The sequence below is a fragment of the Prionailurus viverrinus genome, chromosome C2, assembly GCF_022837055.1.
Source record: "Prionailurus viverrinus isolate Anna chromosome C2, UM_Priviv_1.0, whole genome shotgun sequence".
NCBI lineage: Eukaryota > Metazoa > Chordata > Mammalia > Carnivora > Felidae > Prionailurus > Prionailurus viverrinus.
In genome coordinates, this window is record NC_062569.1 from 85,445,737 (window position 1) to 85,463,928 (window position 18,192).

At 44.6% G+C, this 18,192-nt stretch overlaps 1 protein-coding gene across 2 annotated transcripts in view; it reads right to left on the bottom strand.

Annotated features, from left to right (window-relative positions):
* The window catches only part of ATP13A3 (ATPase 13A3), an 88,876-nt gene extending 85,361 nt beyond the window's left edge, over nt 1-3,515 (bottom strand). For both annotated transcript variants that reach the window (XM_047875471.1, XM_047875468.1), the window contains exons 1-2: nt 3,382-3,515; nt 2,573-2,616 (exon numbers count right to left, since the gene is read on the bottom strand). The gene's annotated coding sequence lies outside the window, so the exon portion shown is untranslated. The remainder of the gene's footprint in view (nt 1-2,572; nt 2,617-3,381) is intronic.
* Between the last annotated feature and the right edge of the window lie 14,677 nt (nt 3,516-18,192).

Below are 18,192 nucleotides of genomic sequence, written 5' to 3' on the forward strand. Positions count from 1 at the left end.
TTATATAATCATTAGCTACCATTAAGTTCAGGACATTCTACCCTACAGATACCACCTACTTTTCTCCACATTCAATAAGCCCAGAACCTTTTACTTTTTTAAATAAATCTTAAAAGATGTGTTCTAATTCTGATCTTCTCTTATTTCTCTACTCTTAAAATATGAAGTCAACAAAATTTAAGTAAGACTCTAACAATTATTTCCTTGTTTCTTGCATGTTTCCTGGACTAGTGAGATGGGTTAATTAGAACATGGTTTTGGTGACTACAGATTTATTCTCTCCATAAGCCAGTTAGCTTCATTTCACACAAACTATGTTCCAAAACCAAAGATCAAATCCCATCAGCTATCTCTTGGATGCAGATTTAATCAGATGAGCTCTACAGTACATTCAGAATGCATCCCATCACTGGAACAAACTTTCTGGTGATGTATCAGGTACATGTCAGGCACTGGATTATCTTCTTCTAACATAACACTGTGAATTGGTTTAAGAGTACGGGTCTTCAACAAGTGATAAGCTGCTAACTGCTATTCAATTTAGGTTCCATTCACAAAGTCTTCCACTTACTACTTATAGTTTAGGTTATCAAGTTTACCAGTGAACAGAACCCAGCATGAGATAAAGCACGTAATCAAGAGCCTTTTAAAATTCTATTTTTTAGCAACTACAACCATTTTGCTGTCATTCACAAGTATAAAGTTACTTCCACCATCACCCAGACCATTGGGAAAAAATACAGAATAAAGACAGTTTCACAGGATGTCCCCATATCACTGATCGTAGCCCATCTCCTAGGACAACTATTAATCTTGGGAATAAGGTATGCTCACATTTTAAAACGTTATATTCACAAGTGGTTACAAAACCATGTTACAGAAGCATAACCTGATTTAGTATATGAAATGCAAGAGGGAAATGGAGAATACAAGTGCTCAGTTAATCCTCAAAATCTGCTAAGGTAAGTATGAGTATTCATTTTTAATTAAAAAAAAAAAAAGTAGATGATGATGATGATGATGATGAAGAAGAAGAAGAAGATGATGATCAGGAAGTTAAGCAACTTAGAATACAAAGGACTTTGAAGACAGCCAGAACCCTAATGTTACCGTACGTAACAAGCAGTTTCTATTTCTAGGTTCACCATGCTAGCTGTACGGGACTCTAAGCAACTTAACATCTCTGAATCTCAAGTTTCCTCATCTGTAAAACAGGGTTTAAATGCATTAATTCATGTCAAGTGTTAAATTCAAAGTTTACCATACAATGAGCTTACTCAGTAACTATCAGCACTGGTCAAACAACTAGTTATGAAAAGTCAAAAATCAAACTCCAGTATGATTTCCCATGTCCATGCTTTCTCTACAATATGTTGTAGCTGCCAACACACAGTTATTATCCACCTAAGAATCCATATTCAAACTATAACATAGGCAGGAAACTGATACTACCTAAATGAGAGAACTATTAAAGGTTAACTAAACCAACACAAGTATTTTAGCTCTAACATGTAATAAGCAAAACCAGGTAGAAACTCATCAGAAGATAATGTTTAGACATTCAGGCTTACAGAGCTTTGTTCTAATTACTATAAAACTATTTTTCCTATCTATGTAGTTTATCCTATTTATCTCAAATCAGCTACAAATTAAAATTTTAATTACCTGGCATACCCAAATAAAGCATCCTGGTTGACCTAGACAAAGAAATCAGCCCTCCTACTACATAATTTGAACACTGCATCAAATCAAAGCCTGTCAACTGTATTTTCAAAATAAAACTGCTACTCAATATTTTCATTTATAACTCTACTACTTATAAATTGAAACAACCAGTGCCATCACTTTTCCTACCCAATGCCTTGTGCAAACACAAGCTTTGCTGTTCTAACTACATTCAAAAATCTCAACTGTCTCACTCTCACCTGATCTAACAGTGGATGATGCAAAGGGAAGGAGAGTAGCAAAAGTAAACTTCCATGACAATTATTAATAATAGGCTTACTACCTGAAACTTCCAGTAACTCATCTGCTTAAAAAAAAAAAAAAAAAAAAAAAGGATTGCTAAACCAGAATGGGATGCCCACATGCACTTATTTTGGCAACTGTAGCCTATAGCCTATTCCGCAAAGTAACAATCCTCCTGAGAAAAGACTGCCCCATATATTCCAGTGAAACAAAATTAATATATGTGCCTTGGTAAAGAGGCTGAGTTGTAACCAAAGGTAAAACACTTTTAACTATGAAATCACTCTTTAAAAGACAATGAATCAGAACACGTTCACTTTAGCAACAAAGCCTTTAAAAGACAGTATTCATTTTGCAATAATCTTTAACTTTCCTGCATTTCTTGGATTTTTACAAAAGTCTAACTTCCTGACTCATAGATCTAAAATAGTCATCATGTACACAAATGTTCTACTTATTCAGTTCAGAATCATACGTAGGCAACACAGGATTCTGTTTCTAGGTTTACAACTCCATACCCATTCATTTTGCACTAATATAACCACTAAATATAGCTCTAAGACACTGACGATTAAAAGGAGTTAATTACGTGAGTGATTCATACCTCCTATGTCCAGACACCAAGATCCAAGGATGTTCCTGTCAGATCTATGGGAAGAGGAAATGATAAACACCTGTCACAAAAGCTTTCCCAACTGGGAAGCCCCGCACGGAGCTGTCAATCTTCAATCCATTCCCTCCGCCACAACCCCCTCAAAAGAGGTCATAACATCTACCAAGCCTAACTATGCGAAGGTAATGGGGGAGATGTTAAGGCCGTAGAGAGCGCGGCCGCGCAAGTACTGGACGAGAGGACCGTGGCTTTTTCTGCGGCTCGCTTACAGAGTCAAAGTGAGAAGCCTTGAGCAATTCAGAAGTCACTTTTCCTCTCTGGGCCTCACTGAGTTACCCGTAAAATGCGGTGATTGGCAAGAAGCTCCCACTACTCGGAGGCTAAGGACGAACTCAAGATCCCTTCGGGCAGCACCCGCAGAAACACATGAAGCGCCCGGCCCTTCGACCACACCATCTCCGGGACTTTCGCAAAGGGCTGGACCACCATCCCTCTCCCAAGTCCCAGCACACACTCGCCGGCCCCGCAGGCAGCGTGTCCAACCCAGGCCTTCACACCCACAACGTGGGTGTCTCCTCTTCGCCTCACCTGTCCCAGACACACATTCCGCGGTCTTAGCGCTCCGCTCCCCACCCCGCTCACCTCCCCCGGGAAGGGATGCCGGATTCCGGCCCGAGGAGCCGACCAGAAGCCCTCCTTGTACCCGCCACCCCCGACAACCCCCTTCACCTCCTTCAACCCCTCGCCATCACCACCACCCACACCCCTAGCCTGCGTCCCGGGAAAGCCCGACCACTCACCCGCCGCCGCTGCGCCGTCTCCTCGCCGGCCTCCCGGCCGAAGCAGCCGAGGGACCGCGGGGAGCCGGGGCCCGGGCCCGCCGCTGTCGCCGCCGCCGCCGCCTCGCCTCAGCCCAGCCCCATCGCCCTCGGCCGGCGCCGGCGGCCGCGGGTCGCTCGGGCTCGAGGCGCCGCCGCCGCCGCGCGCTGCGGCTCGGGGTGAGGGGAGGGAGGCGCCGCGGGCAGGCCCGGGCCGCGCCGGGCACAGGGGCGTCCGCGCTCCCCTCCTCGGCGCCCGCGGCGGCGGCGTGCAGCCGGGGCAGAGCGAGAACAAGGGAGGGCGGCGGGGGAGGCTGGCAGGGGAGGGGGGCGGTCTGCACTCCGAAACGGCCTCCCGCCGCCAGCGACGTCGCGAACCCCCCCTCCCCTCCGCCGTGGCGCCCGGATCACGCTGCGGGGAGAGCCGGCGGGCAGGCGGGCAGGCGGGCGGGGGAGCGCGCGCTGCGAGCTCGGGACTCCCGCGCCGGATGTGAGGTCACGTGATTGCCTCATCCCCGCGCCGAGGGCGGAGGGGCGCAGAGGGGACGTAAGGGGGCGGGGCCAGCGGAGGCGGGCGGGCCGATGGGGCAGTCCCCGCCCACCTCCCCTTCAGCCCCTAGGCGGGCGAAGAAAAGAAGGGGAGAAGAGGACCCTTCCAAAGAGCTGGGTGTAGGGGAGAGGAGGCTACCCATAGAGGACGGCGTTTTTTTGGCCTGGAGGAGATGGAGTTTGCCACCCTGGCTGCGCAAAAACAAGATCATAGTCCAAATTCCCATTTAATGAACAGGGAAACTGAGGACCAGTGAGGGGCCTGGAATAGACTTGGCCAGAGTCAAGGTCGAGCAGGAAACTTGTGCTAGAATGCAGAGGAAGCCAGATCCTAGCTCTAATCCAGGCCTCTTTCATTCCTTAACAGCAACGCCTCCCCATCGAAAAACAAACAAAATACTGTAATTCGCCTTTGACAACCGGCTCGGCGCACCCGGCTTCGGGCGGAGGACTGGGGAGCGTACCCAAGAGAAAGCTCCCACGCGCCCACCCCACAGCCTCCGGCGTGAAGGAGTTTCTTCCGATGGTGCTGGAAGCGAATTAAATACTTCCCTCCGCAGAAGCTTTACCTCGGCGCAGGGCCCCGGCCGGATATACAAATCGCGCGTTTGGTTTTCGCGGCGTCCCTTCGGCGACGCGCGCCGGGAGCGCGCCCCGCCACCTGCTGCCTGGGGCTCCAGCAGTCTCTCGGCCCCTAGCCTACCGCGCCCGCGCCGGGGAAGCTGGGCCATCACTATTGTTACTACGCCCTGCGGCGTAGTACAGAACTCTTAGTTGCCTAAACGCGAGAAAGGGAAGGGATGGCACGCGCCCTACCCCTGGTCCACCGCACTTTCGGGATACGTCGCAGGAAGCATTCAGCCTCTGGTTCGAAGCACATGGTGACACTTCTCAGGGGCTACTTACTACCCGGCTCCCTCCGCGACATATGGTGACACATCATCTGAGACAGCACACTGCCCCCGAGTTTACGGCGCAGATGTCACCTCCCTGGGAGCCAGGAACACGCTACTCCTGGCCCCCTAAATTGTGTGGGGCTGGACAGGTTCCACGAATTTCCTCACGTGGTGTAGAGCGTCCTGGACCTAGTGAGTCCACATCTCTCTTCACAACCCCTGGGCGCAGTCTCACCGGTGTGTGTGTGTGTGTGTGTGTGTGTGTGTGTGTGTGTGTGTGTGTTTCAAACCTCACACTATTCAAATGATTACAGGAGATAAAAGGTGTGGAAGTTGGCAAACTGTAAGAAGCTCGCTAGGTGGGATTGAGCCCTTAAAGCCTCCTCCCTCACCTCTCACGGCTCCTTGGCTCCAGGCTGTTTCCCCTCCGCCTTTAAAAAGTTCAGGTCTCTCAAGTCTAAAAACAAAACCGTGGTGCCAGCACTCCGCTCCAAAGTGCCCTCTCCAGCAGGTAGCTTCTAAGTGCTTCTCTGCCTCTCCTGCTGGCCTCTTAATCAATGTCGTCGCGGTCCCTCCCCCTGCCCCTCTCCACTTCCTCATTTCTCAACACGTGGCAGTCTACTTTTTCTCCCCACACACACTCCCTTCCCTAACCCAGGCAAGAGTAACCTCTGATCTTCCTTTTCCCAAAGCGGGCAGGTACTCCTCAGGCCTAACTCTCTGGATCTTTCTGCTACGTTTGACACCTCAAGATGAGTCTCACCTTCTGGAATCTCAATGCTCCCTCGGGTTCCAAGGGCGTGCGCTCTCCTAATTCTCACATTCGCAGTAAATGAGGCCCCTGCCTCCTCTGATGACATCCTTCAGTGACACCAATTGTGACTCTGCACCTTAAATGAGAGCCTCCCCATAAGCTCCTGTCACTCCACTCTTCTGGGGACTACCTCCATCCTCACAGTTCAACTACCCAATCAGCCATCTCCAGCCCAGACCTCTTTCACAAAAACTAGACCCAAATATCCAGCTGCCTGCCTGGCAGCCCATCACACAGGCACCCCAAAGTCAGCACAGCAGGGAGTGAGCCCATCCCACTAGCTCCATCTCAGCCCCTCCCTCAGCTGTCCACACCACCACCTACTGCCATCAGAATTAGAAAGTTGGGCATGAGTCATTCTTGATTCAGCCCTTTGCCTTATCCAGTAACCCAGTTATCCAGTAACCTTATATATTTCACCTCCTTAATAAGCCCGAACCCCTACCTCCTACAGGCTCCAGACATCCTTTGTAGCAGCCTCCTTCAGACAAACCTGTCCTCCACTCAGCCTCCAGAGTGAACTATCTGAAATGCGCTTTCACTGAAAATGCTGCAGAGGTTCCCCAGGATTCTGGCTGCAAGTGTACCTCCAAGGCATCCAGCATGAACCTGTCAACGCATTAAGGCTTTTGAAAGACCCCCCAAAGACCCCCCCCCCCGACTTCAAGAAGCAGCCAAAATCCCCAGAGCAAGGCCACATACAGCAGGACAAGGGAAAACTGTAGGAAGAAAAAAAGTAATTGAATATATCAAGAAATTCCCTGCTACAGACCTTCTGGGTATGCAAGGAGAGAATTTGGATACTGACTGGAGGAGATGCTGAGTCACTAGGAAAAGCTTGAGTGTGTTTATACGCTGAGGGGAAAGACGGAGCCAGAAAAGGAAGAGAAGCCCAAGAAGAGTCGAAAAAGAGTGGAGCAAGTCCTGAGAAGTTCTGGGAGGCTTCCTGATTTTCCACCCATGATGATTCTGGGCCCAGCAACTGCTCACGAAGGGCCCAGCCCCTCCCTCCTCGATCCTGCTCCTTCTTTAAGCCCCAACCCATGATCACAGCACCAAATAGACAACAATCCTCCCAGTAAGCTCTAACTTTACCTTCCATAAGGACTGTCTGGCTTCTCCTCCACCCTCAGAACCCCTTTCCTGCTTGCCTCTGGCATTCACCATCACCTCCCCACCAAGATCACCAAGAGGGAACATCCACACATTCACTGCACCGGGTGTCTCTCCCTCATTCCAGGTTTTGGAGAGGGGTAGGGCCTGCTCCTGAGAGAGCCCACCCTTTGTAGGTCCCGTCCTGAGCCTCCCAAAGGTCACACTATTGCCTACTCCAGCTGATACTTCTCAGACCTTATCTTTCAAGCTGGTTCTTCAGCATTTTTCTCCTACTCTGGAGACAAGTTTCTCCCAGTTTCCATAGCTCGCTTCTGGAACTCCCTTTTGTTTACTCCCTCTCAACTTATGGTGCTGTCTCCTCTATCCTACCTTTCAGTGGTGCTGGGGCCCAGGCTCACGTTCAGGCTCAAGAGTGCATGTGTCTCTCTACACAAATTTTTGTTTGTTTAATTTGTCATCTATCAACTTCACAAGAATTGTGGGTGGGCTTCACGGGTCTACAAATTCCTTAAACTTCAAAGCAAAAACTTTTATTATAAAAGGGAGAAGTGTAGTTTTCATCAGCTTCTCAAAGGTGTTTGGGACACCCAGAAAGGATAAGAGCACTGACCCACATGCAGTCCCCCCGGGTGACCTCTCCACCATGGCTGTAGCTAACATCTGCATACCTGTAACCCCTGTCTCTCTTCAGAGTCCCTGGACCACATGTCCCGATCATCTTCGCATGATGTCTCACTCCTACCTCGTAAACTCACTTATCCAAAACTCAACTCTTGCCCTTCTTCCCCAAACCAGCTCTTTTCCCAGGTTTCTTGACTTCAGCAAAAGGCACCCACTGCTCACTCCAGAAACCTGGCAGTCGTCTTTTCCAATCCAATACCAAACCCATTTCACATCCTTCCACATCTCTCCATTTCAACTGCTATTAGAAAAACCCAAGCCACCTCCATCGCTCACCTGGGATGCTGCCTTAGCCTCCAACTAATTCCCCTACTTTCACCCTTAACTCCTTTCCAATCCATTCTCACATAGCAGCCAGGGTGTATTACTGCGTGGGACTTGGAGCACAGCTCTTGATGGAGGCTCCCAGTTCACAGAGAATAAAATGTGAGTATCTTTGACGTACAAGGTCCAGTGTTGGAAGTGGCCTGCCTCGCTGGCACTCCTCCACCATCACTCTCCTTATACCCCAGCTCTCCTTCCCCACCTCACCTCATTCCAACCATAGTTGCACCTTCTTTCAGTTCTGCAAGCACACCAAACTCTTTCCTGCCTCTGAGCCTTTGCAAAACCTGTTCTTTCTGCCTCTTCCCTTTTTTTCCTTGCCTGGCTAACTCTTACAAATTCAGCTCTTGGTTTAAATGCCTATGCATCAGTTCCCTAGAAAGGCCTTTCCTGGCCACTCATTCTTTCCTTTATTTTCTGATGACCTCCATTTGTTTTCTTTATAACCATTATCACAATTACCTGCAAGTTTATGTATGTATGTAACACCTGTCTCTCCCACCAGACCAGATGAGGACCAGCTGCAGCTCCAGAATTTTTCTAGAAGGAGCTTAAAAGTGGCAATCTTTGGGGTGCCTGGGTGGCTCAGTCAGTTAAGCATCTGACCCTTGATATATCACCTCATAGCATGATCTCACAGTTTGTGGAATTGGACCCCGTGTTGGTCTTTGCACTGACAGCACAGAGCCTGCTTGGGATTCTCTCTCTCTCCCTCTCTCTCTACCTCTCTTTGTCTATAAACAAACAAACAAACAAACAAACAAACAAACTGCATTAAAAAAAAAGTGGCAATCTTTTTGGAAGAGGAAATGAAGGTTTGTCCTGAGGCTGTGTTTGCATGGCACTTTATTAAAAGTGAAAAAGTCAGTTGTCAGTTTTTGTAAATGGGGGAAGGACTTTTGGAATTATGGGAAGAGACACATAAAACATCCCCTCACGCCATCTCTTAGTGCTGCTACTGGCACAGACTGAGTCGATTTGGTTTATTACTACATACCCAGCGCTAGATGAAGCCTGGCATATGGTACACACTCAAATTTTGTAGTTGGATGAATGAATGAACGAATGAATGAGTGGATGAATTTACAATCTCAAAAATCATCTCTTTCAAACGCCTTTCCTGAATCCCAGGCTAAGAATCTCTCTTCTGTGCATCTCATTCATTACACTTACAACGTTAACGAAGTATCTGTTTAGTGTCTCTATCTTCTATTTGTTTATGTTGTACTCATATTTTTGTTTCTATATTTCTAAATATTTTCATGTGTTATTTGATCATCACAGCGTTGCCAATACTGAAAGTACCAGTTACTGTTTTCTCTATTTTTTATAGGCGAAGGACCTGGGGAAAGTTTACATGTATTATCTCATTTAATCTTGAGAATAATCCTAGGAATTAGGTATTATTATCATCTCTATGGTTACAAATGATATTGAGGAAAGCTTAAAACCTCATCTTACAGAATAGGAAAAGATGTGAAATAACTCATTCAGGTTCCCAGAGCTAGTAAACAACAGCACAGCCGGGATTCAACCCAGGAACTTGGCTCCAGAGCCAACTGTTCCCCAATATGACCAAATGAAGCAATAGTCATTTGTCCTCTAGGATCCAAATTCCTTGGAATATCTGTTTAAGCACCAGATTCTGACTTCCTCATGAGCAAGGACCTAACTAACCCGTCTCTGGGTCCTCAGCGCTTAGCTCTGAGGATAAATGATTATCATTGATTTTCACAACCACTATGTCGGACTATCAATGGAATGGTTATGATTTCCTTTTTATTTTATTTTTTTTATTTTTGAGACAGAGAACAGGGAACAGGGGAGGGGCAGAGAGAGGGGGAGGGGCAGAGAGAGGGAGGTGGAGTATCTGAAGCATTTAACAGCACTGAGTTAAATGGAGAGCTCAGACCCTCCATGAGATCCTGACCTGAGCTGAAGTCAGATGCTTAACGGACGGAGCCACCCAGGAGTCCCGTGATTCCCGTTTTGTAGAAATGAAAAATGAGTTTCACAACTTCACAAGAGGAAGCGACTTGTCTAATTGTCCTTTTGACTGACTCTCACTCCCTTTTGTATTTCCTCTGCTGCTTCCTTAAAAGGTTAGAGGACATGTGTTTAGATTAGAAAGACTTTACCTTAAGAAAGACTGGGGGGAAAACACCACAGCACTCACTGCCTTCCATAGAAAGAGCAGCCATTAAAAGTTCTTTGATTATGACGTTTGCCTAACAAGCTTTCCTTCCTTTAGCTCCTCCTAAGCTATTCTGTCCCCATTTAGCTTGAACCATGCAGGGGTGTGTGTGTGTGTGTGTGTGTGTGTGTTAGAACAGGAACAGGGAGCAGAGCTGTGAGTCAGATGTCTAGAAATCAGAGTCCAGGAACTACCACGGACCTGTTTCTGTTGCTGAGCAAAGTATGTAATCTTTTTTGCCTCTGACATGAAAGAAAAGCCAGGGGCCCCAAATTCTTCTCAGGCCATGGTGCCCTGGAATCTAGTGGGTCACATGACACTGAATATTATTCACCAACTCACTGTTTAAGACGTAGGGTCCCTGCTGGAGGAGTGCTCACTGATGGCATAGAGCCAGTCACGTGTTAATAAACCAGTCCTCCAAGAGGAAAACAGCCCAGATTTCTAGCACCTGCCAATTTCCTGGTGTAAATACTCCCACTACGGCCAATTTCAGGCTACCGACAGTTTCAGCTGCTCACAAAATTCCTGAAAATTTAGCAATCTGCTCTAATGAGCCAACACAAACCAGCTCCAACACACCGCTGCTTACAGTAACTCCTCATGTGGATGAGGAGAGAGGAAAAATACAAACAGCCCTTTAAACGATGGTTTTAGGGACAAGACCTACCTCATAGGCTGTTACAGAGAATTTCCCTGTATTTAGATATAATGATTTCACCTCTGCTGAGTAAAGAGCAATTGTATTGAAGAGAGGAAAACTGGGTTCAAGACTTAGCCTTCTTAGAAGTAACATATTTATTTCTTTGAATTTCAATTTTAATGTAAATAATGTTACCCACTCCACAGGATAATTATCTAACAAACACTTATATGGCATTTACTATCGGCTGGACACTGTTTAGTACTTTACAAATACACTAATTTAATCTTTAAAATAACAATGTAGGGTAAATACTATGATCAAATTAGAGATAAAAGGCCCAAAGAACAGAGAAGTTAACTAAGTTCTCTAAGGTCACACAGCTAGCAAATAGTAGAGGCAGGATTTGAACCTGGCTCCAGAGTCCGTGCTTTTAGCCTCTAGAACCCCAAGTTGTTTTTATAAACAGAGTTTTATTGGAACACAGCCATGCTCACTCGCTTACATATTATCTGTGGCTGCTTTTGTGATTCAACAGGAGAGTTGAATAGTCGTGACAGACCCTATATGACCTACAAAGCCCAAAATATTTACTTTCTGGCCCTTTATAAAAAAAAAAAAGTTGCCTGTCCCCTGCTGTATGATATCCTGCCTCTTTGTATGAGGTGAGACTACAGTCCCCAATCTTGAGCTGGTTCTGAAATTATATTCTGAGCCAATAAGATCATACAGAAATAATGTCAAGATTGTAACTGTATGGGGGCGCCTGGGGGGCTCAGTCAGTTAAGCATCCGACTTCAGCTCAGGTCATGATCTCACAGTTCGTGGGTTCGAGCCCCACATCGGGCTCTATGCTGACAGCTCAGAGCCTGGAGCCTGTTTTGGATTCTGTGTCTCCCCTTCTCTCTGCCCTTCCCATGCTCATGCTCTGTCTCTCTCTGTTTCTCAATAGTAAATAAATGTTAAAAAAATTTTTTTTAAAAAGATTGTAACTGTACCCCATCATTTGTACTATAACAATTGTATCAGTGAAGTAGCATTAAAATGTAGGCTTCAGAAACAAATGGTCCATGAAAATGTATGTTAATAGAAACATGTATCTCCCTTCATGGGATGCCAACATCTCCAGGTTGGAATTATTTTACAGATTGTTCATCCCAACCCCAACTCTTCACTTGGGGAATGCAGTTTCAGGTTTCTGAACTTAATGCTGGAAATCCCTCATGATCATCCCTGGAGTCCTGCAAGCTGATTCCTCTACACAGACATGGGTTTTTTGCACAGCAGAGTCTCTTTTATGGGACTCAGGCCCCAGGCTCACATCTCCACACCTGTCGTTCTGTCTCTGAGGAGTTCCACCACACGGCTGTTTCAAATGCCAAGCAGAGCAGCTCCTCAAAGCCTATCACACTGGTCTTCTGTGTAGTCATTAAAAACTTCCCCCGACCTTTGCAGCTACTTCTGTGAGTCTCTCAGGGACTAGTCACTTGTGACCTATTTTGAGCTGAAACTTCTGGCTACCAGAGGAAATGAAGACCAAGACTGAGCTACACGTGGCCAACTGTTTCTTTTGCACTCCTGGCACCAAAAAAGACTGGCCCAGTGAAAGGATTGTAGGTCAGATGGGCACCTGGTTGCCCCGCTCAGGTCCGCAGATTTTCATTGCACTCTAAACCATGGGTCAATACCTCAGGATCACTGGAAGGCTGTTTGTTATCTTCCATTTGCTGAAGACAGTTGCTCCCTTAGAGTCATGGAGAAAAAGAACCCGTGTGCTCTCCTTGTTGAGTGTTTTTCCTCAAGGCGGAGATGCCTCCCCAGAATCGGTAAGGTAAGGCGACACCGGCTGAGCTCCTGTGTGCAAATCCCACTGCCAAAGAATGTCTTTCATAAACATTTCAAAAGTGAGTTGATCCAAAACACACCTCCCCTGTGAGGTTACCTGTAATCTAATCCAGCCTAGGAATCACAGTCCAAACAGCTCGAGGTGCTGCAAATTCCACACAGCTGCGCAAAATGCAAGAGCGCAAGACTTTAAGGTGAAGAACACCAGAAATGTGTCCACATTTCCACACTGTTCTTTGTCACTACACTCCTTGAATGCATTTAAGTAGCCCTTATTACCAGCAAAGACAACCCAAGTGAAACCTCTTGGGGCTTTCCTAAAAAGCCCCTTCACAATTTTTTTAAGTTTCCGTGATTACTCTAAGGTATCTTCAAGTAAATTTACGAACTTAATCTCAGTTTTAAAATACACATACTTTTAAAGAAGTCACAGGAACCTAATGATCTCAACTATTTAAGAAGTACCTAAAGCTCCTTTAGGTTCCTAAAATACTTGATTTTATCTCTCCATAAGAAATTATGCGTTGCTGAGGGGTGCCTGGCTGGCTCGGTCAGTAGAGCATGTGACTCTTGATCTCAGGGTCATGAGTTCAAGCCTCAAGTTGGGCGTGGAGCCTACTTAAAATAAAAATTAAAAGAAGAAAGAAAAGAAAAGAAGTTATGTGTTCCTAAAAATAAAAATCATGCCCAGTCCATCCTCCTCCATAGCAATCCAGATATTCACAGACTAATTTGCAAGCTCCAAGAGACAAGGTAGGGTCATGTATACACCTTTTTATTGCCCACAACATGTGGCCACAGTAGTAGATGGTCAGTAATTGTTATTGTTGACATATAACCTCCATGAAGATAGGAACTTTCTCTGTTTTGCTCATTCCTATAGGCCCAGCGACTAGAACAACAACCAACAGGTGGTACTACTCAAAAAGTATTGAATAAATTAGCCTATATCCTTAAATGCAGGAGAAGGAGGTTTAGAATTCTTACACATTTTTCAATAACTTTGGTCCTTCTTGTAAGAGTCAGGAATCAATCAGAGAAGTGGAATCAGTAGAAGATATACATTGATATATACTAAAAGATTTATTGCAAGTATTTGGTTGATATGATTATGGGGGCCGGCTAGGCAAGGCTGAAATTTGCAGGGCTGGTCCTCAGGAAGGGCTGACCAGCACTCTTAGATGGAATTTCTTCCTTAGGCAAGCTTCAGCTCTACTTGTAAAGCCTTTCAAATGACTGAATTCGGCTCAACCATATTCTTTTTTTTTTTAATGTTTATTTATTTTTGAGAGAGAGAGAGAGAGGGAGATACAGAATCAGAAGCAGGATCTGAACTGTCTGCACAGAGCCCAACGCAGGGCTGGAACCCACGAAGCTGAGATCATGACCTGAGCTGAGCAGAAGCTTAACTGACTGAACCACTCAGACGCCCCTCACCCATATTCTTTAGGATATGGTCAATAACATCTACAAAATACCTCCATAGCAACATCTAGATTAGTCTTTAATTGAATAACTGGAGAAATCGCTTAGACAACTTGACACACAAAAAAGACACAGAAAAATCAGTAAATGTAATATACCATGTTAAGAGGATAAAGGACAAAAATCATATGATCATCACAACAGATGCAGAGAAAATATTTGACAAAATGCAATACCCTATCATGATAAAAACATTCATGCCAAAGTTCATAGCAGCATTATTTATATTAACCAGAAAATGAAAATAATCCAAATGTTCATCAACTGATACATGAAAAAACAAAATACAATATATCCACACAATGGAATATTATTTGGCCATAAAAAATGAAATGTGGATACATGTTGCAACATGGACGAACCTTGAAAACATTATGCAAAACAAAAGAAGTCCATCACGAAAGGCTACATATTACATGATTCCTTTTCTATGAATTTTCCAGAACAGGCCAGTCCATAGAGATAAAAAGTAGACCAATGTTTGCTAGGACTGGGGTAAAGAGGGAATAAAGAATGAGTGCTAACCTGTATGGGATTTCCTTTTGAGATTATGAAAATATTCTGAAGTCAGATACTGGTGATGGTTTTATAACTGTGAATATGCTATAAACCACTGACTTGTGCACTTTAAAGGGTAATTTTTATGGTATGCGAGTAATATCCCAATAAAGATGTTATGTCTAAAAAAAAGTATATTTACAAAGGGTTTTAAATAACATAATGAGGGCCACGGCTCAGTAGTGCTTTATTTAAACCTTATATTCCTCCAAGTACCATAATTCAATTCTGTCATTGAATTAGACCATCAGAAGGCTCCAAATGGAATCGTATTTAGTGCCTCACAATCACCCTAACAGCATCACCTGAACGTTTTCCCTATAGTTTTTTTTTTAACTTTTTTTAAATGTTTCCTTATTTTTGAGAGAGAGAGAAAGAGACAGAGCATGAGCAGGGGAGGAGCAGAGAGAGAGGGAGACACAGAATCCGAAGCAGACTCCAGGCTCTGAGCTGTCAGCACAGACCCCAATGTGGGGCTCAAACTCACGAACTATGAGATCATGATCTGAGCTGAAGTCAGACGCTCAACCGACTGAGCCACCCAGGCACCCCTCCCTATAGTGTTTTAAAACCCAAATTGCCATAATAAATAGCTGCGTGGAGCTTACTTCTGCACTTTTTTGCACAAATAATAAGAACATTGCCCATCCCATTACTACATCACTATGGTTCTTTGTATTATTACAGAATACTTTATGAAAATTTCATGTTAAGCTTTATTTTAGGAAATGCGATGTCCCTTAGGAATTATCCTTTCTGATAATCAAAACTATACAACTGATTTTAATTTCTATTTTAGCCTGGGAGGAAGCTCAGTTGAACCATAGCAATTATGTTGATCGAAGTAATTAAAATTTTTGTTTCAGTTTTTTTTTCTTTCTGTTTTTCTTCTCCTATTCATAACCTGCTACCTTAGTGCATGGAATTTTGGTGCAAGTCACCTCAAATCCCAGTATTTATTTGAAGAATTGGTCCAGGATTGTGGACTAAGGTTCAGTACTTAATTGTGCCTCACATTAAATCAGGTTTTTCTATATTGGCACTTTGAGCTAGATCATTTGGAAGTGGGGGTCTGGTGGGGGGTTGCTCTGTGCATTGTAGGATATTTAGCAGCATCTTTGGCCCTCACCCACTAAATATCAGCAGCAGCTCTCCAGTTGGACAATCAAAATGTATTGAGACATTGCCAAATGTCCTCTTGGAGGGCAAAATTGCTCTCAACTGAAAACCACTGCCATTAAATCATCATGGGAAAAAACTGACCATGCCCAACCCCCGCCCAACTCTTCCCAATAACTCTAAGAAGTACTAGAAATTCATCACTGTAGATGGTAGATGATAGATGGACAGACAGACGGATAGATACATAGATTCATACTTTGCTCACTTACTTGAGATGAATCCAGGACACCTCTCCACTTGGTGTCACTCCCTAAAGCAGATCTGTTTCCATATAGATCTTCTCATTTTACAAGGAAAGAATTTTTTTAAGTTTATTCATTTATTTTGAGAGAGAGAGAGAGTGAGAGAGTGTGCAGGAGGGTCAGAGAGAGAGAAAGACAAAATCCCAAGCAGGATCTGCACTGTCAGCATGGACCTTGATGCAGGGCTCAAACTCACAAATCGTGAGATCATGACCTGGCCTGAAACCAAGAGTCAGACACTGCTTAACCCACTGAGCCACTCAGGCACCCCCAAGGAAAGAATTTCCTTATCTATTATTTCATGTGAGCTCAACAGTCCATTAAAAAGGAAATCATTATTACTCCAATTTTTAGATGAGGAAATTGAAGAGTGAAAATGATCAACTTCAGAGCTAAACTCTAAATTCAGTGCTACTCCCCTCTGTGCATGTATCTCCACTATCCCACCCTCATGGGTAGACATGAGGGATGGAGTGCCATAAGGCTAACGATGGTCTTACAAAGTGTCAACAATCTAAAATAGCGATTAATCCAGTCAATACCGAGAAAACAGATTACCACTTCCCAGATTACATTATACTTTAATTAAAACTCACAAATTTCCATTAGATCTAACTTCCTGTTTACAGAGAATGCAGGGGATAGAAGAATGAGTTAGACACTGGTAGAAAATAACCAAATCCAGAAGTGGGAACATTCTATAGGACAACTAGTCTGAACTCTTTCAAAGTCAATTCTTGAAAATAAACAATCAAAAAACAAAACCATGCAGGGAATGTTTTAGAATAAAACAGACCAACAAAACATAACAATCAAATGCAATGTGTGAACCTTGATTGGAATCCTGGTAATATATAAAAGGAATACTTAGAATGAAGGGAATTTTGAGTTTGGACTGGATATAAGATTGTGGAATCAATCTTGGTGTTCTTAGATGTGATAATGGTACTGTTGTGTTTTTTTTTTTAAGGGTGGTTTTATTAAAACATGGGACAGGACTGGTAGGCAGAAAGAGCGGCCTGATTTTGTTCTTATTCTTTTTTTTTTTAATTTTTTAAATGTTTATTTAGTTTTTGAGTGAGGGAGAGACAGAGTGTGAGCGAGGAAGGGGCAGAGAGAGAGGGAGACACAGAATCCGAAACAGGCTCCAGGCTCTGAGCTGTCAGCACAGAACCTGTCACGGGGCTCAAACCCACAAACTGAGAGATCATGACCTGAGCCAAAGTCTGATGCTTAACCAACTGAGCCACCCTGGTGCCCCTGTTCTTATTCTTAAGAGATACTTGTGGAAAGTATTTTGGGATAAAGTACCATGATATCTGCAATTTTCAAATGGGTTGACAATAGCAAAACAAGATAGATGCTAGATAAAGTAGATATGGTAAAATATTAACATTTAAAACATTTACATGGAAGAGGGGGAGGAATTTGTTGTACTATTCTTTCCATTTCTCTGAACATATGAAATATTTTCATAATAGAAAGTTTAAAAAAAGGAAGTTGTGGGGTGCCTGGGTGGCTCAGTCGGTTGAGCATCCGACTTCAGCTCAGGTCATGATCTCACCACTCGTGGGTTCAAGTCCCACGTCGGGCTCTGTGCTGACAGCTCAGAGCCTGGAGCCTGCTTCAGATTCTGTATCTGCCTCTCTCTCTGCACCCGCCCCCCCCCCCACTTGCATATGTTCTCTCTCTCACACTGAAAAATAAACAAAACCATTAAAAAAAATTTTTTTAAAAAGGAAGTCGAAGGGAAATTAACAAGAGACATTTTCTGGCCACTTAAATCACATGTAAATGGCTGCCTAAAGTCACAGGACCTTAGAACCGAAAAGAGCCTTAGAAATGATCGAAGCTCTGAAATAGGCCTTGCCCAAGGTCAGGAATTAACTTCGTGGTAGAAAGAAAAGCAAAGTCCAGGTCTGATTCCCAGGTTTCCACTCTGCTTGTTCAAAGAACCAGCCTTTGTTCAATCACCTGACCTCTTCCAGTTTCTGCGTAGACTAGAAAAGCCATCAAACATACTTACGTAGGCCTTCCTGACCGCTTCCCCCCACCTCCTTATCTGATATCCCCTCCTACTATGCTACCCTGGCTCACTCCTTACCTGCCACATGGTCTCCTTGGGGTTCTGCTGACACAGGCAGCACTTGTGGCCTCAGGACCTTTACTCTGGTTGCTCTTTCTTGCAGCTCTTCCTCCAAATGTTTAATTGCCTAACTGCCTCACATTCTCCACGTATGCTCAGGTCTCTCCATGTGGCATGT